Source organism: Rhipicephalus sanguineus, chromosome 8, assembly GCF_013339695.2.
Source record: "Rhipicephalus sanguineus isolate Rsan-2018 chromosome 8, BIME_Rsan_1.4, whole genome shotgun sequence".
Lineage (NCBI taxonomy): Eukaryota > Metazoa > Arthropoda > Arachnida > Ixodida > Ixodidae > Rhipicephalus > Rhipicephalus sanguineus.
The window spans coordinates 65,037,489-65,061,455 of record NC_051183.1 but is presented as its reverse complement, the minus strand read 5'-3'; positions in this window follow the sequence as shown (position 1 = coordinate 65,061,455).

Here is a 23,967-nt window from a genome sequence, read left to right as displayed (position 1 = left end):
TGAGCCCTAGGTTAAAGGCTCATCCAGTTCGCTCGTCGCTGAACTGTTACGTTTTCACTATGTAATCAAGTGTACAAAAAGTGCCAGTAAACATGTTTGTTTTCGTTCCCCAACTTGCTAGCACCAGTTCCTCAACCCGGAGACTCGGTCACGCTACCAAACGGAGTCCGGGTACGACTTAGCCCAAACGTCGCAAATACAGGTTGCAACGGTGGTATGGATCTAAACCCCGGTTGCAACAACTGGTTGCAGCGGTAGGACGGATCAAAGCCCCGGTCGTGACAACGGAACCTAGTCCCACAGCAATCCTTTTTCAACAGGTGCGTTTCATATATATAACCGTCCATAATGGTGGCATGCAATGGTGTTGTATTTTGTTTACACGGGCTCAATGACACATGCCTGATCACTAATGTGAGCTAAGTACTTGCATCAAGTTTCTATTTAAGGTTATATTTAGTAGTAGCTACTGCGAAGCTGCCGGACATGTACCAGGTATAGTATCGCTATGAAAGCGTAGGCTTTGTTTCATGGTGGGACGAATTAGAAGAACACCGAGTTCCCGACGGCCTCATTATAGCACTGGCTATTCAACAGCGCTGCATATATACCAATAATATTATCGACTTACGTGTGTTCGAAAAGAAAACACAGCTCAAGTGCGTTTCCTGAATGCGGGCCCCTGTAAACAACGTTTGGAGCAGGAAACCAGTTTTAGGAAATCGTTTTCCTCGGTGCATCACGGCCTACTAACAAGTTTTTCCTTTGCAGCGTTGTGTAAATGATACCAGTAAACTTCGTCGTTCCGGGAGTTCGGTTTTCAGTGTCGGCGACGGCTCTGCGCTTTCAAACACCGTCGCTTTTATAAAAACCGGAGCTTCAAAGGCACGTGCGAAGTGCGTTACGACATCGAGTTCGTGCTCCATTGAATACTGATGTACGGGGCGAACACAGGAATTGGCCGACATTGCTTGTCGGCTTCCACGACTACGTTTTATCGCCAACTGAACGCGGCTACCTAAATAGGAGTACAGAAAGCCCACGGGGATGTGCTCGCATTTTCTCGTTCGACGGCAGTGTAAGTGAGCACAGCATCCGACGCTTTGATCTGCTTTGCAGTTTTAGATGAAGCCGGCACTTTTCGTCGCCACAGAGCAACGAAGTAACATTCCGACACGAACACTGATATACTCGAACCAAACTTCCGAACGATCTTTTTGTTTCACTTATACAATATCTGAATAACTCAAGTTTATCGTTAAGATCTTGAAAATAGCGGATAAGCTTACAAGAACCAAAATTTGAGTGAGTTTGAGGGCGTTCTTACTTGAACAAGGAGCGCAATAAAATAACGACACAACGAAGAAGACCAGACGAGCGCTGACTTCAAACTAAACTTTTTTCTCAGAAATCCATGCCTATTTGTCCATCAACAACGGTCACAAAAGACACGATCACAAATGCAACGAACACAGTGTAATGTACACGCGCTGACCCAGCAACTGCTTTTGAATTTTTCACCATAAACACATGGTCAGCTACAAGCATTTCAGCTTTTTTTCTGTACGAATCCGTCTTATATATATATAACTTTGAGTTCGTCCGTTACTGATGCGCTGTTTTTACAATCATGAACAACCAGCCCCAATGACCGCGCTTGTGAAAAGAACATTAACGTGAAAATTAAAAAATAGAAAATAAAAACGTTTTCTTCGACATTTGCACTAATACCTGCAGAGTACTTTTGCATTTATTTTACAGCCCTTAATCGATGACACTACAAGTAGCCATTAACAAATTTCAAGCTGCCGCGTCGTCGACGAAGTTATAGTTGCTACCTCTGTAAGTAGTACTTTCTCATCGACCACTAATGTATATGGATGGTGTGTGTTCTTGATTGACCCTGCCGTTACTTGATTGCCGATTCTTTGCAAATGTATAATATGTAGACATAAGGAGGGTAGTGTCACTGTGTTGGCGGTATTTCATAGAACGTTTAGTTAGCCCTTTTTACAGCGAAAGCTGTTATGAGATCATTTCACCGGCCGTTTTTGGCGCCGTAGTTGTCCGCCGCCGCCGCCGCCGGTATCCGTAACCAGTATCGCTCGAAATAAGAAAAAAAAACTAAATAAGAAAAAAATTCCAGGATGGAACGAGGTTCGAACCTGGGCCCTCTGCGTGGGAGCCCAGTATTTAACCTCTGAGCCATGCCGGTGCTTGAAACTGTTTTGCTAAAAGGTCCTATACAGGCTTCATGTCGCCAAGGAACCACATTAGCATATGCAATATAGCGTGGTAGAAGAGTAAAATAAGCACCAAGCGTCGCACAACGCGAATTCTGTAACCAGGCGTCACACAATGCGAATTGCGCAACGAGTAGGTTGTTGAATGCTTCCAACCCATTACAAAGGACCCTGCCATAATTCTTCATCGTCATCAGGCACAGCATCAACAAAGTGCGCATAATGCCTTACATGGGTTTAGCAGGTACCAACACTCTCCGTAGAATGACGAAACATGGCAGAGTGCCTGCTGCCCTACTTCTCAAAAATTACAATGATTTATAGCCTAGTGGGTTCCTCGCAAGTGCACTTGTATTGGTTGCCAAGGAAGCCCATAAGCGCATGATCCACTTCCTCTGGGTCTCAGTAAAGTTCTTCGCCCCCCCCCCCGTCTCTTTCCCACGTCAATTTATGTTATACAGCATGACGGGAGAGGGAAATAGCGACCGGGCGTCACCCAATGCAAATTACATACCTGGTGGGCCGTTTAAAGATTCCAACCCATTACTAAGGGCTGAGCCATAATTCTTCATCGTCATCAGTCGTCGCGTGAACAAAGTGCACATAATGCCTTACAGACGTGTAGCTGGTGCCTCGCTTCTCCGCAGAATGACGAATAATGGCTTAGTAGGTGCTTCCAAACTTCACAAAAATTGTGATTTATGGCGTAGTGGGTACCTTTCTAGTGTACTTGTATTGTAGCCCCAAGAGAGCTTAACGGGCTCTAGAAACGCCGCTCTTCCAGCTTTCGCTGTGACTGTGCTGCGGTTTCAGCGCAGGCCTGGCGTTTTTTTTCGAGCTTGAAATTTTATTGCGCTCCGAAAATTAATTGGTTTTATGTACATATCTTGACAAAGTTCCATATTGCGAAAACATTCTCAAAACGCATAATGTTTGTACATTCCATTGTTTTATTGTTTTTCGAGGTGAACCCAGTCACGCACGAGTTGCCAGTATATTAAGTTTCAATCAAACAAGTCAAAGAGTTCCGCAATAACCATTGTCCGTAAAAGAATTTCTGACGGAATCTTTCAATTATATAAATCCTGAAGAAGGCCAAAATGAAGCTTTTAATAAAACTCTGAATTCAAAGCAACTGGTGATCGGTCATGTTCTGCAGAAGTTATTTGATAGCGTCCCATGCGGGTCTATATACCTCGGTAAATGTTCTTTGCGACACGTGTTTATTAAAGTACACTCTTAAAAAAAAGAGAGTCAAAAGGGAGTCACGTCTGCTTGACTCTCTTTGTGGCAGCCGATGACCACCTTTTTTTCTAAGGGGAGTCACAATGCTCTGGTCGACGCTCCTGAATGAAATAGATGACTCCCTTGCTCCAAGGGAGTCAGTGATGGTTCTGCATATACAGGGTGGGTTTTTTTTTAAAAAGAAAGCTTCACTGGCTGCGACCAAGATACAGTTCGCTGCTTTGGCTTGTGGTATACCGAAAAATTTTGGTTGAGAATATATAATATGGGATCGTAAAATGTGGAATTACGCACGTATTGTGTTATGGCTTCAGTTACGATATTGCTGAAACGGCGCTTCGAAAACGTCTACAAGTAAACAGGGTTCTTAAAAAATCTTGCCCCCAAGCGAAACATTGAGAGTTATGACAACGTTTAACAATGGCAGCGCTGACAAATTTGCGAATCTTCGCACGTTTGCAAGCGAGGTTTGTAGATTCCTACGACAGCATGTATGGCAGAAAACATACATTTATTAGTGAAATGGACGTGCATGGTGTTGAACGCACTGGCGATCGGGAACACATCTAACTCGACGGCCGTAAAAACATGTGCCGCAAAGCTGGCATGATAACCGCGCAGACCGGTTATCAAGGCGACGCTTTACCGCGTCTCCTAAAGAGCGACAATACTACCAGAATTATAGCTCGCGTGGTCATCATTTCTGCCCGCCACAGCTAAACTATATCTTCACGATAATCCGCGCGGGCCACCAAATCGCTCAGCAAACGTTGAGCACAGCTAGGCACGCACACACGGCCTCACCGCACTCTCCCTAGCCCCTAGAGCAGGGGATGCACGTTCACCTGCGCCCCCTCCCACCGTACAGCCCTTACAGACACACACAGGGCACGCTTCGCCTCCTCCACCCTGATATTATTCAATAGAGCTTTAACTATGCATGGATGTGTGTTCTATAGCACCAAAACAAAACCGAAACCATGTAGGCAGTTCGTGGAGGCTACTTTAATCCAAAGCCGAAGCCATCAATACGAGACAGCCATTTTGGCCTGGCTTCGCGTCGTTAGACGGCATTGTTCGTGATCCGTCTCGTTGTGGTCGTTCTTTAGTCCGCCAGAATAATCTGTGTCGTCAGGCGTGATTGCAAGTGATTGTTTTGCGTGACTTTCTTCGTGCTATGCATTCATGGCGTAGTATCGTATCGTCGGCTCGCTCTTGCCGTGTCTGGCTGATCGTTTTGCGTGACTTTCCTTCCGTGCTATGCATTCGTGGCGTAGTATCGTGTCGTCGGCTCACGCTTGCCGTGACTGGCTGAAGCAGTGTCACTCAGTGTTTGGGAAAAGCAGCCTCCGGACGGAGAAGTCCCTGCAGTAAGCTTCGTTTCGTCGTGAACTTGCCTGAGCAAGATGGCAGCGCATGACGGATCCCAGTGGCACCGACAGACGAAGCCTGTGGACGACGCTCCTACGGTCGTCATAGATTTCAGGTGAGTTCTGCCGGCTTCTGCCTACAACTCTTTTATTCGCTTCACACGTAGCTTTGCCACTTGTCTTTTTGATGTTCCAGTTGCACGGATTTTGCTATCGTGTTTCAATTGCTTGGCAACGACGAAAACCGCACTGGACTATCCAGTAGCAGGTAAAACGGAGTGGTGCGCGCCAATATCGTGTTTCCTTATTCCATACATGCCAGAAAAACATGAAATTGCGAGTTGAAATCTCGGTTGCAAGTCGAGTGTGGTGACACGTAGAGCAACGTTGCACCGATATATATTTGAAGGGTAAGTAAGATCAGCTGATCAAAATCAATCTAATACACCCGGCCCGAACATGCCTGATATCCAGATCATGATTTTGGCTCGTGAAACTCTAGAATTTAGTGTTTCTTTCCTTTGCTACCCAGACGTTGAAACACGTTTAATACGTATTTATTCGCTGCATATTCGAACTTCTCGCCGTGTTTGCTTGTTTGTGTGTGTGTGTGTGTGTGTGTGTGTGTGTGTGTGTGTGTGTGTGTGCGCGCGCGCGCGCGTGCGTCCGTGCGTGCGTGCGTGCGTGCGTGCGTGCGTGCGTGCGTAACTGCTATAAAACTGATGCAATAGCTTTTGTAGCACGGTTTCATTTAATTGAAACAGTGGTGACTTGATCTTATGGTGCTAAAAATTATCATGCAACAAAGGTAAATGTGAGTTCACTTCAAAGTTGTAGTTTTTTTTTTTTTTTTGTCCACAAACTGCATACGAGCATAACCTCATCCTCCTGTGATACTTGCTTTGTCTAATGTGGTGTGGTGCTAGTACCTAATAGTAAACACAACACCGGCTAGTAATAATGGCAGTAAACATACTGCTCAAACGCTGTGTTGCGTGGATATTGGATGCCTTTGTTATACCAGCTGTGGTTCAGTTCGTTATTATTTTCAACACAAAGATACAGTCTACAGTGATGTTGTGGGCAGTGGACAAAAATCCTTTAAAATGGACTTGGAAGCGTTACGCTGCGAAGCCCAAGGACGCGGGTTCTATTCCTGACCCCGGCAGCTGCATTTAGAAGGGGGCGAGATACAGAAACTCCCATGCCCTCTGATTTGTGCACGTTGAAGAACTCCAGGTAGTTGAAATTAATCCGTGATCTCCCACTATGTAGCACCGCTTAATAGCATTGTGCTTTTCGCTCATAAATCTCTAGCAATTATTACTTCGTCATTGTACCTCGAAACACTCGCTGTATCCTATTTGAATTCTATTCGCCGTAGTCTGCAATGAATATTTAGCACTTTTTACAGCAGGGTACCTCATTTGACATTCTTTTACAATGCACCTTCATTGTCCCAATTTCGTGCCATAATCAGCTGTTGTTTTTAATATGTATATAAGTCACTTCAGCACTGTTCCTTTTTGTTTGACCGCTTCTCATCACCTCAATTGTTTGAGGTTTGAGGTGATGTTTGTGCTGCACAGTTTGCCCGAGTTTGCTCCCAACCCTCTATGCTGGTCAACGCTGGCTGGTGGGTTGTCCTTCCAGACAAACGGAAAAACGAGACCTTTGCCTGTTGATATAGATCTGAAGAAAAAATGGCACATTAGGCCTTTAGAATAGCTGCACCTTCGTGCAGCTGTTCTGAAGCCAGGCACTAGAAGGGCACGCTCACAATGATGCGACAGAAAGAAGGCAGTGAAGGCAAGCCTAGTCTTGTCGTACATTCGCCATATTTCGTGTAGCTGTATACACATTTTGCCGTTTTCTTCGTTAAACTAATAATAACATTTGGCGTTTAACATCACAAAACCACGATATGATTGAGAGACGCCGTAGTAGAGGGCTCTGGAAATTTCGACTACCTGGGGTTCTTTAACGTGCAGCCAAATCTAAGTACACGGGCCTCAAACATTTTCGCCTCCAACGAAAATGCAGCCGCCGAGGCCGGGACTCGATCCCGCGACCTACAGGTCTTCGTTAAAATACTGCTAGTCTAGTGGTTATGGTGCTCTACTGCTGACCCGCAGGTTGCGGGATCGAATCCTGGCCGCCGCGGCCGCATTTTCGATGGAGGCAAAAATGGTTTAGACCCGTGTGCTTAGATTTAGGTGCACGTTAAAGAACTCCAGGTGGTCGAAACTTCCGAAGCCCTCCACTACGGCTTCTCTCATAATCTTATCGTGGTTTTGGGACGTCAAACCCCAACAATTATTATTATTATTAAAATACTGTTGCCATGCTATACAGGGTGATTTTTTTTCAGACAGTACATATCTTTTATAAAAAAATTCTATGACAGTCACGCTCCAGTAGTACTCTAGTTCGAGGCGGAAATATTCTGCCGCAACAAAAAATGCGTTGACGGGACTAATTAACAAAAACCCGTTAACTAATTTTTATTTATTGACTTGAGGGCAGTTGTTTATATTAGAAATTTGTAGTGCATGCCACTTTATGGTATACCCATTTTTCAGAAATCATGAAAGTTTTACGTAACTCGAGATATTTATTGTGAAATTTTAAGGGCTAAATCAAAACTGATCGTGTCCGGCACACAGAAAACGCGGTTTTTCTGTTACGTCAGACCGGAGCTGCCCGCGACAAGGGAGTGACGAAATTTGAATGAAGGCAGGTCGTGGTCGTACCTTTTCGTGAAAACTGGCAAGTCATCTAACTTGTGTCAGCGGATCGCCTTACCTTTGCATGTGGCGTTTGGTGCTCATTTGTTTCTTTCGAGATGCGCGCATCCGAAACGGCAGTAATATCAACCTTTTCTTTCTATGTTTACAGATAAGTACCACACATCGCGCCCAAATAATAAGCTGTTTACTTGTGTATTTCTGAATGCTTGCAGATTTTCCTGATCACATTCTGCTTCGGCCCACCTTCATTAAACTATCATCACCTTCTTTTCACGTGTAGCTCCGAGCTTACGTAACAGAGAAGCGACGTTTCCTGCCCGTCAGGCGCTATCAGTTTCGATTTCGTCCTTGAAATTCAAGGATGAAATCACGAATTACGTGTAACTTTCGCGATTAAAAAAAAATGTGTATGCCATAAATTGGCACGCGATACAACTTTCTAATATAAACAACTACCTCCAGGTCAGGAATTGAAAGTTAATTAATGAGTTTTTGTTAATTAATCTCTTCATTGCCATTTTAGTTGCAGCAAACTATTTCCTTCTTGACATAGAGTGTGTGCGCGAAAACATCTTGAGCGTGACTATTATACAATTTTGATAAGAAATATGCGTTCTCTAAAAAAACATCCTTCTAATTGTACGGAGGTCATGCAGCGGAAACAGTTGCAGCTGGCTAAGGGAGTAACAGACCCTCAAAGTACAGCAAAGTTAATGAGTATCCCTGGTTTTGTTCATTGCCATGACACTTCATGGAATCTGGTGTGTGAGCGCTGCCCTTGTCAGATTAAAAGGTGATCGATCTGTCTGTCATCATGTGTTTATTTTTGTGCACTTGACTATTTCAGGTTGCTTCAAGACTGCACATTGAAGCTCTACAGCTGCATTTGACCAGGAAGCCTCCTTGGAAACTTCGTGTCTCGAGGTAGTCAAGACGTGTCCAAGAATTCGGAATAGCCACGCTTAAGGTCTGGCTGTGAGTGGTCTCGAATCAGTGCAACCTGCTGTCCTTTTCGCCAGAATGCCACCTGACCCTGACATGGTCTGAGAACACGACACTGCCAAGCTCATGCACGCAAGCTGTGTCACCTATTGGGGTCCTGTATCTCAGATGACTACATGAGAATCCTGTACTACATGAGAACTACACATGTTGCATGTTTTGCGCTGTATGCCACATAAAATATGTAATGGATGTCGCAAAGAAGTGCTTGATGGCTGGCCATTGATTCCTATTCATAAAAACTGACTGCTGGCTATGCTAATGTTTATGCCAGGTCTAGTATATTGCCGCATTTGACAGTAATGAACGATGTTAGCGAAACTATTGCTTTTCATATCTCACTCATTCTGACAGTAATGTGTCTCGCTGTATTTCTGGACGGTGTTTCTGTATTTCAGTTCTGTACAGAACTCTCCATACCACCGCTAAATATATATATTTATATATATCATACCTTATATATATAAGGTACTTGACACACGACGTACGTTTTAGCATTAGCATAGTGCTAAAACGTACGTCGTGTGTCAAATGCCTTCCTACAGTATCAGGACCTCCGTGATCTTTCTGTAGCTCTTATATTTAAGGGTCATTCCATGCCAAGTGTCCCAGACGTAGCGCTCGCACATCGCAGATTTTGCTGATAAAATTTGTGCCTTTTTCCTGTGCCACATGGAGTATTGTGGCAAAACATTCTTGCTCGAAAAAATTTTTGACGGTCCTGGCACCCCCTCGAATTTCACTTCTATTTATTAAACTGTACCTAATAGAAAAATGTGTATAAAATCTACTTTTGTGTGTTGAGCTTCTAAACTGCGCTTGCGCTATCGCAGAGGTTCTGTTTAGTTGTCCCATTCATTATTTCCAAATTTTTGTGTTTCACTACCAGCTACGTAGCTTCAAAAACTACAAAAATCTTCAAAGTTCGTGAATTTTTCTTGAGCTATCTCGAACTCACCCTAACCAATATTAATAATAGCCTGATTTCCAGGAAAGTGTATTTTAGTACAGAAATGTTTAGGGGTAAAATAGACTTCAAATCTTTCCGAAAAAAATTGTGAAATTAGAGAAAATGTACGATTTGTTGCATGTTTGACCATATTTTTCATACTGATGCGGTCAAAGTAAAAATCCTCGTCATGCGGCGTTTGATAAAAGACTTCATCGTTAAGTGATGAAAAATGTCTTATCAAATCATTTTTTTGTTTTAAGGAAGAAAATAATTTTTGAATTTGGCCCTCCGAACGCGCAGTGCATTTCATTTTGTTGCCACTTCGCCGCAAAGCACGTGGTAGCCCTTGCAGCTGACACTCGTCACAGGCAACGGCCAGATGCGAGATGTATGTCAGTGGCTCGTGAGTGGTCGAAAGTCTTGCACGTTGATGTCAGGGCGACGAGTAATGAATTCGCGTTACAATGTGAGCTTGCTTGGCGGACCCAATGGGAAGTATGGACGCCCGAGAGCAGCCTATGGCGTCGTTGGCACAATGTGCTAGAGGCCGTCTGTACAACACGTATACCCTGAGAAAGAAGTGTGTACAGTGCGCATTATTTCTTTCAGTATGTGTATGCTAGTTGTGCAGACGTCCCTCTAGGACATTGTGCCAACGACTCCACATGCTGCTCTCGGGCGTCCATACTTCCCATTGGGCCCGCCTAGCAAATGCTCATTGTAACGCAAATTCATTACTCGTCGCCCTGACAGCGCGACAAGACTTTCGACCACTCACGAGCCGCTGACATACATCTCGCATCTGGCCGCTGCCTGTGACGAGTGTCAGCTGTAAGGGCGACCACGTGCTTTGCGGCGAAGTGGCAGCAAAATGAAATGCACTGCGCGATCGGAGGGCCAAATTCAAAAATTATTTTCTTCCTTAAAACAAAAAAATGATTTGATTAGACTTTCTTCGTTACTTAACGATGAAGTCTTCTATCAAACGCCACATGACGAGGATTTTTACTTTGACCGCATCAGTATGAAAAATACGGTCAAACATGTGACAAATCGTACATTTTCTCAAATATCACAATTTTTTCGGAAAGATTTGAAGTCTATTTTACCCCTAAACATTTCTGTACTAAAATACACTTTCCTGGAAATCAGGCTATGATTAATATTGGTTAGGGTGAGTTGCAAATAGCTCAAGAAAAATTCACGAACATTGAAGATTTTTGTAGTTTTTGAAGCTACGTAGCTGGTAGTGAAACAGAAAAAAAAATCTGAAATAATGAATGGGACAACTAAACAGAACCTCTGCGATAGCGCAAGCGCGGTTTCGTAGCTCAACACACAAAAATAGATTTTATACACATTTTCTATTAGGTACAGTTTAATAAATAGAAGCGAATTTCGAGGGGGTGCCATGATTGTCAAAATTTTTTTCGAGCAAAAGTGTTTTGCCACAATACTCCATGTAGCACAGGAAAAAGGCACAAATTTTATCAGCAAAATCTGTGGTGTGCGAGCGCCACGTCTGGGACACTTCGCATGGAATGACACACACACACACACACACACACACACACACACACACACACACACACACACAACACACACACACACACACACACACACACACACACACACACACACACACACACACACACACACACACACACACACACACACACACACACACACACACGCACACACACACGCGCGCGCGCGCGCACACACACACATATATGTGCATATATTGAGAGAGCATAGGCATGGGCAAGTTGGTAATTCATGTTTGACATTTTTGAGCGCGCAAAAGAACAGGGACGAAAAACGACGCGGACACAGCGCTGACTTCCAACATATGCCTTATTTTCTACAGTGGTACATATATATATATATAGACAACAAAAAGCAACGCACGCAGGCGCATTGTACAGGAAGGCTTCATGTAAAACCACAAATAAGTATGCATGATAAGCAATCAAACAACCTCATACCGGATTTTTTTCTTCAAGAGATCAAGCGGTCATTCCTGACTACCACTATCGTCTAGTCACCCTGTGGGCCTTGCTTAGAAAGTGTAGTTCTTTTTTGGATAGGTCAATTGAAGGTGCACTAATGCACATGTCTCCCAAACTTGCAATCTTCGCCGCTTCAATTATCTCACGTGTTGTTTGTGCCTGGCTCCTTCCTGTCGCAGTGCACTGCGAATACATGGGATCGCACCCACACTTCCTGAAGTGGAAAGCCAAATGTCCCACACTTCCAGTTCGCACGTTATTTGCGTGCTCACGCAGCCTGTCATTGGCACACCGTCCCGTCTGCCCTATGTATTTCTTGCCACAGGACAGCGGTAACTCATAAACGATGTTGTTCTCACATTTAACAAAGCTTTCTTTGTGCTTTTTTTGGCACCTGGGTTTTTCAGAACCACTGTAGGAGGCCTTGCACAGATTATAAAGTTTGTTTGGTGCTGAAAGGACGACTGTTACATTGGCGTTGTTTCCTATCTTTTTCAGCCTATGTGAGACATCGTGAAGGTACGGTATGACGGCGCATTTCTGCTTGACAGGCTCCGTTTCTGGTGAAGCCTGCTCCTCACCCTCGCGAGCATGTTTGACAGTCTTGAGAAGACCCTCCGCCACAGATGTGACGACATACTGAGGAAACCCCGCCTTTTTCAGGCGGTCAGCTTGCGCCTGGAAACTACACGAACACTTGTGAGGACATGAGCGGCGAAGCGCATTCATTAGGGTTAATTTTGCAATACCCCTTCTAGCTTGGAGTGGCCCGAAGAAAACAGCAGAAGCGGCTTATTGGCCCTAGGCTCGTACGACCAGCAGACCTGGTCTCGCTCGAAGAACATTCGTATGTCAAGAAAACGCAAGGCGTTCTTTTGCGGCATTTCATGCGTGACTGCGAGCGGTTGCAGGAAACGCGTGAACAGATCAAGTACGTTTGAAGAATCATTGCCAAATTCGCCTGGACTTGATTCTAGAAAGACAACGTAGTCGTCTACATATCTAAACACCTTCTTTACATTTGTGCCTGTTAGCTCTGTTTCTAGTTTCTAGTAACAGGCACAAATGTAAATAAGGTGTTTAGATATGTAGACGACTACGTTGTCTTTCTAGAATCAAGTCCAGGCGAATTTGGCAATGATTCTTCAAACGTACTTGATCTGTTCACGCGTTTCCTGCAACCGCTCGCAGTCACGCATGAAATGCCGCAAAACAACGCCTTGCGTTTTCTTGACATACGAATGTTCTTCGAGCGAGACCAGGTCTGCTGGTCGTACGAGCCTAGGGCCAATAAGCCGCTTCTGCTGTTTTCTTCGGGCCACTCCAAGCTAGTTAAAAGGGGTATTGCAAAATTAACCCTAATGAATGCGCTTCGCCGCTCATGTCCTCACAAGTGTTCGTGTAGTTTCCAGGCGCAAGCTGACCGCCTGAAAAAGGCGGGGTTTCCTCAGTATGTCGTCACATCTGTGGCGGAGGGTCTTCTCAAGACTGTCAAACATGCTCGCGAGGGTGAGGAGCAGGCTTCACCAGAAACGGAGCCTGTCAAGCAGAAATGCGCCGTCATACCGTACCTTCACGATGTCTCACATAGGCTGAAAAAGATAGGAAACAACGCCAACGTAACAGTCCTCCTTTCAGCACCAAACAAGCTTTATAATCTGTGCAAGGCCTCCTACAGTGGTTCTGAAAATCCCAGGTGTCAAAAAAAGCACAAAGAAAGCTTTGTTAAATGTGAGAACAACATCGTTTATGAGTTACCGCTGTCCTGTGGCAAGAAATACATAGGGCAGACGGGACGGTGTGCCAATGACAGGCTGCGTGAGCACGCAAATAACGTGCGAACTGGAAGTGTGGGACATTTGGCCTTCCACTGCAGGAAGTGTGGGTGCGATCCCATGTATTCGCAGTGCACTGCGACAGGAAGGAGCCAGGCACAAACAACACGTGAGATAATTGAAGCGGCGAAGATTGCAAGTTTGGGAGACATGTGCATTAGTGCACCTTCAATTGACCTATCCAAAAAAGAACTACACTTTCTAAGCAAGGCCCACAGGGTGACTAGACGATAGTGGTAGTCAGGAATGACCGCTTGATCTCTTGAAGAAAAAAATCCGGTATGAGGTTGTTTGATTGCTTATCATGCATACTTATTTGTGGTTTTACATGAAGCCTTCCTGTACAATGCGCCTGCGTGCGTTGCTTTTTGTTGTCTATATATATATATGTACCACTGCAGAAAATAAGGCATATGTTGGAAGTCAGCGCTGTGTCCGCGTCGTTTTTCGTCCCTGTTCTTTTGCGCGCTCAAAAATGTCAAACACACACACACACACACACACACACACATTTATATATATATATATATATATATATATATATATATATATATAAAATGCTTAACAATGGTGGTGACGTGGCTAAGGACTACGCATTATTCGCAGGATGTTGTGCCTATAGTTTAGGTGCTTACTGATAAAACAGTAGGTTGTCATTACAATGTGAACATGTATGAAATGGCATGAAGTGTTTAAAACCGATTCAGAGAATAATTTTACGAATCGCAGAAATTTCAGTTTGTTTATAGGATGAAGGCATGCAGACGTGAAAGAGAAAAGACACAGACAAACCAAACGCTAGCGTTTGAGCTGTCCGCATCTCTTCTGTTTCCGTGTTGCATGGCTTACTTTCTTCTAGAATCAACATTTTTTGTTTTTACGCGAGCGGAAATTGTTCTGAGACTCATCTATATAAACTTCGAGTAGTATTTTATTTCCCCCAGAGGAATCGAGTGCAGCACTGTAAAGTTGCTACAAAAACTTGTTGCGGCTGTCATGCATCCACCACAGTGTTCCTGTTTGAGTAAACCCGGTGGAAGTGCCTTGTTGAGTAACAAGAGGTAGCGGCACCAACTTTCGTCGATTGTCAGATAAAAACCCTAATGGTGTTCGCTCTGATTTGAAGTTCTTTTGAAATTCTTGATCAATCTCTATAAAACTTGTTTAGTTTATGTGTATTTGTACGCTGATTTTGAAAATGCAAATATTTTTTTACTATTATATGTCGTGTTAATTAAGTATATCAAACATTTAATGTGCCATGTTAGGCCTGCACGAGTTACAAAGTAAGCATATCACAATAATATGAAATGGGAACTGTATGCAACATAACCAGAATGCATGTCCTAAACCCACTTAACAATAGTCATAGTATGCTGAACATTGACCAGTAAGTGTATGTCTAGCTGGTGATTCGCTCACGAGAGTTCAATATTACGTAACTTTTAACTCAAATGGGTTTAAAACGCGAGTTCGTATGTGGGCTAGTGGGTTCATGAACATTATGCCAGAACAGCGCAGTAAACTCCTTTAAAACTATTGCATACAGTTTTTATCCCCTAACTATAGCGATATGTCGATTTACTTTGTAACTCCAAGTTTGGAAAGGCTTGCTCATCAAGACACATGAAATTTTTGTGTCAAAACTGCGTTTTCTTCCAGATAATTGCATATTTGAAATCGCCACATAAGTAAACCTAAACTCAGCAAGTTTCATCAATATCGACCAAGAAGAAAATAAACGCATTATTTGTTGCAGAGTGTCTCATTGAGTACCACGAAGTGGTCACACTGACTCTTGCCAGGGGAGTCATGTACACCACTGTCCTTAAGGACAACGGAGTCAAAGGAACGCTCCAGTGGGGGTCAGCGTTACCATGGCAAAGGGGTCACCCTGACTACCTATAGGTACTAGCGGGAAATAAAAGGTAGTCGCGTAGACTCCTGCGTTGGGAGTAATACATACTCTCTGCTTGCGAAGAAGGGAGTCGTTGGTCTGAAGAACGATGGGAGTCGTTTGACACCCCAAAAGGTCATCATATGTGTAGCGAGGCGATTACCACCCAAAGGTAGTCAGTACAGACACCCTTTTTTTTAAGAGTGTAGGTGGACGAGTACTGTAGTTCTGTGTTTTGTGCTGTGGCAGAGCTACATTCTGCTGTCTTTGATGCGTCAAATCGAGGTCACTGATTCTTACCAAACAATTGGTATTAACACAGAGAGGTCTTTCAGCTCTGCCAAGGTCTTTGTGACCATCTGAAAAGCGCTACTTGTTCGTTTCGTTATGATTCTCGCCCTGTGCCCATTAACAGATGTGCGCACCAAGGCAATTGAACATGCACATCCAATCAATTAACATGCCCGATTGTTTAACGACATTAGTCAAGCAAGGACACTAAACAAAGCCAAGATCCGAATCGCACCCATCTCCAAGAACATGCGATGAGGTACTCGCGCAGGGAAAAAAATTACGGGGCCCCTTATGCTTTCACCTAAGACGACTCGAAGACAAAATCGATCCTTTCGATGCGAAGCAGCTTATGGCGGAGTTCAATCCGCTGTGCGGCGTGACCACCCTTACTGCACATGCGCATCCTCCTCCCCCTTCTCTCCTCTCCTACGCTCCCCCCTCTCGCGCGCCTTATTCTCTCCTTCGCAACGCCGCGATGAGCGCCAACGCATGCGCGTCTCTCTCCCCTCTCTCTCCTCTCCTATGCTCTCCCCCTCTCGCGCGCCTGTCGACCGCGTTCCCCGCTCACTCTGTGAGAATTAACGGCCAGGCTAGAGGGAAGACACGACGCGCGTAGCGTTCCTCTTCGCGTTCTACGACGCTTTGAATGGATGGATGCAGCTTACCGCGCGGGACTTCGCCCCAGCTTAAGAACCTGGCGAGCCAGCTCCTAAAAAAAATTACACCATCTCCCGCTCAAGCGAACCATCTCCCCGCTGCTTCGCATCCACAGATGGTTCCCTGAAAGCTTTCCGCACCACACCTGGTTTTAACGCGATAGCGTTAGAGAGCTCGTGTCGCAGAAATTCCGCCGTCGGCGTCGGTGTCTGCACCGTTGGTTGTGAGCGAAAAATCGTCCGTGAGCGAAAAATTGAGAAAGAAGCAAATAATATAAAGAATAAAATTTTCGGTACCATTGAGGATCGAACCAGGGCCGTTGGCGTGGAAAGCAGGTGTCCTACCACAAAGTCACGATGTTACTTGCAGCTGCTTCGGAAAAAATACTACATAAATACCATGTTGTGGAAGGAGTCTCCTTAACGCATTCTGTTCGACAGGTGTCACGACGAAAACGAGCCCATTCGGCGATTTGAAGGCGCATTTGGGAGGCCACCAAACTACGTCGAAAAAGGCCGGGATGGTGCAGCCATCGCCGCTAAAAACACACGAACTTTCAGACAGCTCTAAAAATGGACAACTATGTCCATCTAGCGGAAAACATATCAAGCCAACGCCGGCTTTCCAGAGGAGGCGTCGATCAAGCAAACAGCAAACGCTAGATAATGTGCTTCCAGCTGTGAGGCATTGTGAGACTCTCCATGGTCTCCGAGATGGCGAGCGCGCGGCGTGTATCTTGCAGGCCATGCGACTCTTGCTTTAGATCAAAAACCTGTACCATTCCCGCGCGCGCGCGTGTGTTTGTCTGTGTGCGTGTGTGTGTAACAATACACATTAATAAGTATGCACTTAGTGGTTGAAGTGCGCACTAGGGGCCGGATTTCGCTATCGCGTTCAACTCTTAAAGACGAAGCTTAAGGGTCCCCCAATTTTCGCACTGCCTCCGTGATCGGCCAACCTTTGAACAAATGACGATGTCATGTATTAACGTCATCATGTAACGTCACGTGATGAAAAGTCATGATGACGCCGTGCGGTGACGTCACCACTTGATGATGACTTGATGATGAGCCAACGCGGGACGCCGGTAAATTTTCATGTTTGATGAGGCATCTAAGGTTTTCGCCTTAAAAAGAGAAGGAAGCGCGCGTGCGAATACTGTGGTGACAATAGACCAGCACGCTCGCAACACCCGCTTCACGGACGAGAGCCACATTTCAGGAAGAAATTGCAGCCACGAGATAAGACCGGCACGTTTTAGCAGCCACAGTCAAGATGCGATCGGTAACTACCGTAGATACGGTGGCCATTGCAACAGCCATGAAACACCGAAATGGCATGTTTTCTCACTTGATGACCGACTTCCAAGCGCAGTTTTTTGTGAAGTATGGTTAAAATTATAATAATTGTTTGGTGTTTTAAGTCCCAAAGCGAAGATATGATTATGAGCGGCCATAGTGGAGGGGCCAGGCAATTTCATCCACCCCGGATTTTTTAACGCCCACCTGAATCTAAGCACACCGTTCTTTAGAATTGTGCGTCAATTGAAATGTGGCCGTCTTGGCCGAGATTCGATACCTCGACCTTCGGGTCAGCAGTAATGCACTAAAGTGTGGCGTAGCTTTCGTTGTAAAAACACAAAGTAGACCAGAAAAATTTTCTTCTGGATTACCTGGATACTAGAGCTGTGCGAAGAGCAAAATTTCGGGTGCGAAGTGAATTCGAATTGAAAGTTTGAGTAGGCATCGAATCGAATATTTTTCGAATATTTCTCGAATATTTTTCTAATACTTCGAAGCGAAATTACAGAAAAAAAGTTGCAGAGGATCCCTTAGCATATTGTTATGAGATAGCAACATGAACGTGTTTCTTTTGCTTAAGTTGGTGAAGCGTGTTCACTAGTTGTTTTATCAAGAATGAGGCAATGCAAAGGCCGTGCTGTACTTATTTACATGATTTGGTGTAACCACTGTGGTGTCGACAACACTTCACACATGAAAAGAACACACGCTATTTCCTCAACCTGTCCTCCTCCTTCAACTTCTGTGGAGGCCCAACTGATGTGGCGGACAAGGGCGCGCTCCCATCGAGTTCGGATTACCTAATCTGCCCATTAGATGTCATTGTCAAAGAACATCTGAAATTATGGATGCTGATAATCTTCGGCGTCCGATTTTTCGGACTTTCTGCCCAAATTTCAGCTCCGAAACAGCAATAATTACAGCCCCCACCTCTACCGCGTCTATCATCTCGTAGGTTCGAACCAGCGCCTTCGTGAGTCGACCCGCTTGCGGCCGTACCAGAGTCCAAAATGCAGCCTTGCCGCACTGCCAGAGTTGGATGGGCTGAAGCATATCAAAAATCTGAAGGGGCCACTGTCATGGCGCAGTGCGGCCGGTGCGGCGGTGTCCTTACAGATAAGCACCGGAAATGCACGGAGGCGTGACGGCGGCAGGCGGCATACACGCCAGCACTGCTTAATCGCTGACAACCCTTCGATAACCATCTTCGGCTAACTACTCAGTAGTGCACGTGGCCTAGCGAAGTGGTATGCGTATAACCCAAACGCGTCGCGCCACCGTTCATGCTGCCTCTGTGCGCGAGACCGCTAAGTGCGCCGCATGGACGCGTTGGCTTCACGAACGTAGGCTGCGCACCATCGCCGCGCCAGTGTGCGGTCAGGAACGGAGTGGGCATGACGAACACATTCATGAAATGTGCGTGAGGGCGGTACAGCAAGCGCCCCGTTAGTGACGGCGTCAGGTGAGATGGCGATGTGCTGCGCACAGCTAGGAACGATAGCTTCATTCACACGGCAGCAAATGCTGAGTATTGGCGGAGTTTCATCAAACGACTTTGAGAGAACGTTGCTAGGAGCATCTATACCTTGACATAACATGAAGGTTTTCAGTACTTCTTCCGGTAAAGCTTTTTTTTTTTTGCTTTCTCTACTTGTAGTATGACTTGTTAAAACTGCTATTTCTGAACATTTACACAGTACTTAACGTGTTTGAGTGTGTATAAATATAAATAAGTGTGTACGTATGTGTATACTGATTTCCTTTGTGCTTCAATGCGTTGCTTTATTTCTATCACTGTGTATTCTGATATATTTTTGTTGTAATTTTGTTACATTTTCATTGCTGCATCGATTATTGTGTACTCTTGTAAATTTTGATTATTCGTTTGGTTTTTTATGCTTGCACAAAATGTTTATTGTTCTGTTCCCCACCTGCATGGTCTTGAGTGACCGCTGTATGTTTAAATAAAAAAAATTGGCCGCGTATCTGCGTGCTTCGCTGCAATTGTCGTCTAAAGACGATAGAAGAGGCGCTGCGTGAGATATGAACGCCATCTGGCAATACGTCGGCAAACGTGAATGCTGTGTTGCGGGCTGGTAGTCCCGGCGCAGCAGCAGGCGAAGACCGGCGGTGACCAACGCGACCGGCGGGGACGCCAGCCAGCCCGAACACGCGGTTTGGCGCGAAGCGCCGAAGCAGAAGAAACGTCCGCACTCAACGAGTACTCTCCACACACTCTTTTATATTCACGTCGCCTGGGTAAAGCAGGAATGCCAGAGCGGCGCCCCATGGCATTCGTACAGTGAAATACAGAACCGAAACCGAAACACAACAATGAGCTCGTGCAGAGGGCACGGAGGAAGCCAAGTTTCGGCGCAGTCGCATTTTCAGCGCAGCTTAAGAAACTAGGATCTCTAGAATTACGTATCTATGTATTTTCTATTAAAGGAACACACCACCTAATACTTACCTAGTGATGTTGCGCCTCAGATATGCGTAATGTTTGCTTTTTGATCAACAATGTACACAAGTATGAACCTAGTCAGCCGTTCACGATGGCTGCCCCTCGGGCAAGTGGTTCAAGTTTGGCCGAGTGGCTGAATCGAGGGACGTGCCGACAAACAGAAAGACAGACAGACAGAAAGACAGACCAAAATTTCTGCGTTTAAGTTCCCCAAGAAAGACTATCGTCTTTAAAAAACATTCGTCGACGCGTGTGCGAACGATGCGCACACGCATCGTGGAAAGCCGGCGCTGTCTACCACTCTTCCGCCACAGTCTTTGTGCTCGCGTCATCGTTTCTAAACGCGCCATGCCAGCGAGCCGTAATCTATTCCGAGCTTTGCTGGTACCAGCGGCGCTCATCACGAGACGCTAATTTGCGATTGGCGGTTCGGCACGTAGTAAAGTAGGGCTCGCTGCAGGTACCGAGTGTATTCACGAGAGCCTGGGGGCACACCAAAATGTCTGATAAGTGTACTGAGAGGCACCAAAGCTATTCGGACGTAGGTGTGGCGATTTGACCGCTTGAGGGAAATAAAGAAGCATGAATTGGTTTTTTCGTACTGCCCAATTTCTCGGACGATTCCGCGAACCCTAGGGAGTCCGAAAAAATGGACGTTGACTGTTTTTATCTAGAGGAGGTTCGAGTACTTCAAAAGTCATATCCCGGTGCGACTGGAATGGAATAGCAAGTACTATTCGAAAAATATTCGAAAGTTCGAATATTCGCTGACTTCTACTGGATACCTTGCGTGTTAGGACAGTATTTCAGAAAGCTTTCTTAATCGAAGCTTCGTACCAGCTGATTCCAATGAAAGAAACCAACGTGCAGCGGGGAATTTGTTAATATGAAAAGGAATACCAGTATTGCGTGCTTTGAGGGGAATGACAAAAGTTAATATTGGTTGTCAAGAGCGTTTATTTTGACTTTCGAGAGGGGTATCGCTTAATGAATACGTTATGAGAACGTTCTTCTCTAGCATAATGAGTCATACGCGCAGCTTTAGGAATTTAATATCTCCTGGTTTCGTCAAGCGATTGTTTATTAACCTTGTGCAGCGCACATACTGGCCTCGTTTTTGCACAATGTGCATGCCGCTGCGTATTAAGGCGCGCACTTATTCACCGCGGTCTGTTCGTGAGGCCAGAAAGCAATTGCCTATTGCAGCCAGCGTTTTGAAACGTGCGCACCGTGGAATAATATACACGAGTTCCAAGTGAGAGAAGGCTATTATATTGTTGCAAAAATACCTTCATTTGGGAGAGTTGGTTTAATTTTAGATGGCACGCGAAAAGCGGATGCAACGAAGACAAAAGAAAGACATACGTAAATGGTACATGAAAAGCGCCGGCCCGATCCTATGTGTTTCTTCGGTCTTCGTCCTATGCGCTTTTAATTTACTGCCTATTATATCTCTCTGGTTTTGTTTGCGTAGCCGTGTTCCCAGAAAGTTCAGATGCCCCTGTGGCAGTTTTTTAAAGAACGTCTAACAGTAAAGCTGAATACTTCGTTGTGACTTCCAATATTGAACATTCCGTGGAGCGTTCGTACCAGGCAAATAATGAAATCCACAGTACTGATGGCGTTTTTTTTGTTATTGGCTATGTTCAGAAATAATCTAGCTGAACTGCGGACTTCATTTTGTTAACTCATACCGGATTCATACCGGAAGCATAGAGTTCAATAATAGCACAGTAGGGGGAAATCTGGCGCTAGTGTCTATGGAAGCTGCAACACATGGCGCTTCAGCCAGCATGGGAATAAAACGTAATAGATGGATCTGCCTAAGCTTACTTCGTTTGGCTTCGTGTGGCTCCATGTGGTCTGCAGCCGCTTTGTCGCAAGACAAAGTTCAGCAATCGTTCAGCAGACTCACTTCACCGCATTGACCCTTTTACGCTCACCGTTTCAAATCGGCTAACGAGATTGACAATGAGCCATTTTTTTCCGAAACAAAAGCCAAAATACAACAATAAACGAAGCTGCAAGTGCGTTCGACGCCGCAAGTATGAAGACTACGGAAATCCATGCAATACCCTTCTTTTAGATTCTGGCTGAACAATCGCAGCTCGACAGTTCCCTCTTGTAAATATCACAGAAACCTCTTTGAGAGTAGCATTGGGCATTAACGACGTAAATTTCACGAGGCTCTATTTTCCTCTTTCCAAGATATATTTTTGTTCATGGAAAACAATTATGAGGTATAACTTCCGGATGCCAAGCACAATAACGAAGAAAACGCAAGAAACAACTTTCGTTTACGGAATATTCGGTACATTTTTCTTGCAGACGACAGAAAAAGCAGAAGGCACGTTATCTAAAATCACTCATTTGGGTAATATAGTACTTGATGCAAGGCTTCTCCTTAACTGCCTTCTCAAATGAACAAAAATTTTGATTCTCGACGACCATGATTTTAAATTGAAGTTTGTCAAAGCTAAGAGACGTCCGAGACGGCTGTCTTACACAGCTCACACAACACAATGAACGACAGCGACTCGAAGAAGAACCCCGCTTACTACGGACGGCCTTCCTTTTTCTAATATGCCAAATTGCTTCATTCAAGCCCCCAAACAATTTTGATCGAAGCACAGTGCGCACGCTAGAGCGTATGTGTAAGCACCTGCATATTTATCTTTTTTTTTGTCAACACTGATTTGGATGTTTACTAATATAGGTGACATCCGCTTTGTAACTCAAGTTTTCTCTCCACTACTGCACCCATGCTGGAGTAGCTATGCTTGTCTACGGTAACGCTATACCAGCTACCGTTCCACTGAAGGTTGTTGTCGCCGTTGATGCTGAATTGCTGCCAGAAGGTTTCAACACCTGTCACCTTTTCTGGGCGTCTCAGCTTCCCTGCATGGTTGGTTGGGCCTATATTATTATTTGTAGTCGTCTGAATGCTGCGGGTGTGCGAATATTTAAGTTTCGAATTCGAATCCAATAGTACCTAATCGAATAATCCGATTCGACTTTCAAATAGCTATTATTCGAAGTTTCGAATAATTCGACTGGACGAATACTAAAACGCGACAAAGGCCAATGATGCAACTTGGTTAGCGTGGGGTGGCTAAAACTTACGCTAACGTGGTTAAAGTACACCTTTCCTTAAAATTTTCACCAATATCCTGGTTCAAACGCGAGCGCATGTTGAGTTTAAAGGAGATTATGTCATTTCCGCACGTAAAAAAGCACATCAGAAAACTGTCAAGCCCCTCACAACTTCGCTCCCGAAACGAAGGCACGGACTTCTTGAGTAGATCGGTCTCGTATGCCGCAAGCGCGGTAAAACGTTGTGACCTTGACCCGCGAAACCCTCGGTGATTGGCTTTGCATGTAAAACTTTGTTCACTCTGGGAAGTCGCCACTTCCGCACCGCACCACTCGTTCAGAAACTCCCATCGTTCCGGCGCGCAGTTAAAACGCTGCTGTGAACGGGCGCCCGAAGAGTTTTTGGGCTCGGAACACCCATGGCGATGAAGCACAACATCACCGTTGTCAGATGAACCGTACTGCGCGGCCATAAGGGAAGAAACTAGCTACCGTAGCCCCCTCTGTTAGCCATTCAGCGGTTAGAAGTGGCGCTGCTGACTGGAATGGCGGCTCTTCTATCAACATGCTTGCACGCCCATAAAAGCTTATATAAAAACCACTCCCGAACAACTGCGTAATAAAGCAGTCAGCACGCCGTAGCGTCCCTGATTTTTTCTTTGTCTTGCCGTAACTGGCGGCACACATTTCATGTAAATATGCTATTGGATATTCGATTCGATATTCCATATATTCGGCCACTATTCGATTCGAGCTGAAATTTCACTATTCGCACACCCATACTGTATACAACATATCTGTGAAAGGACGGTGATATATTGTAAAAATTATAGCCGAACACTTTGTAAAGCG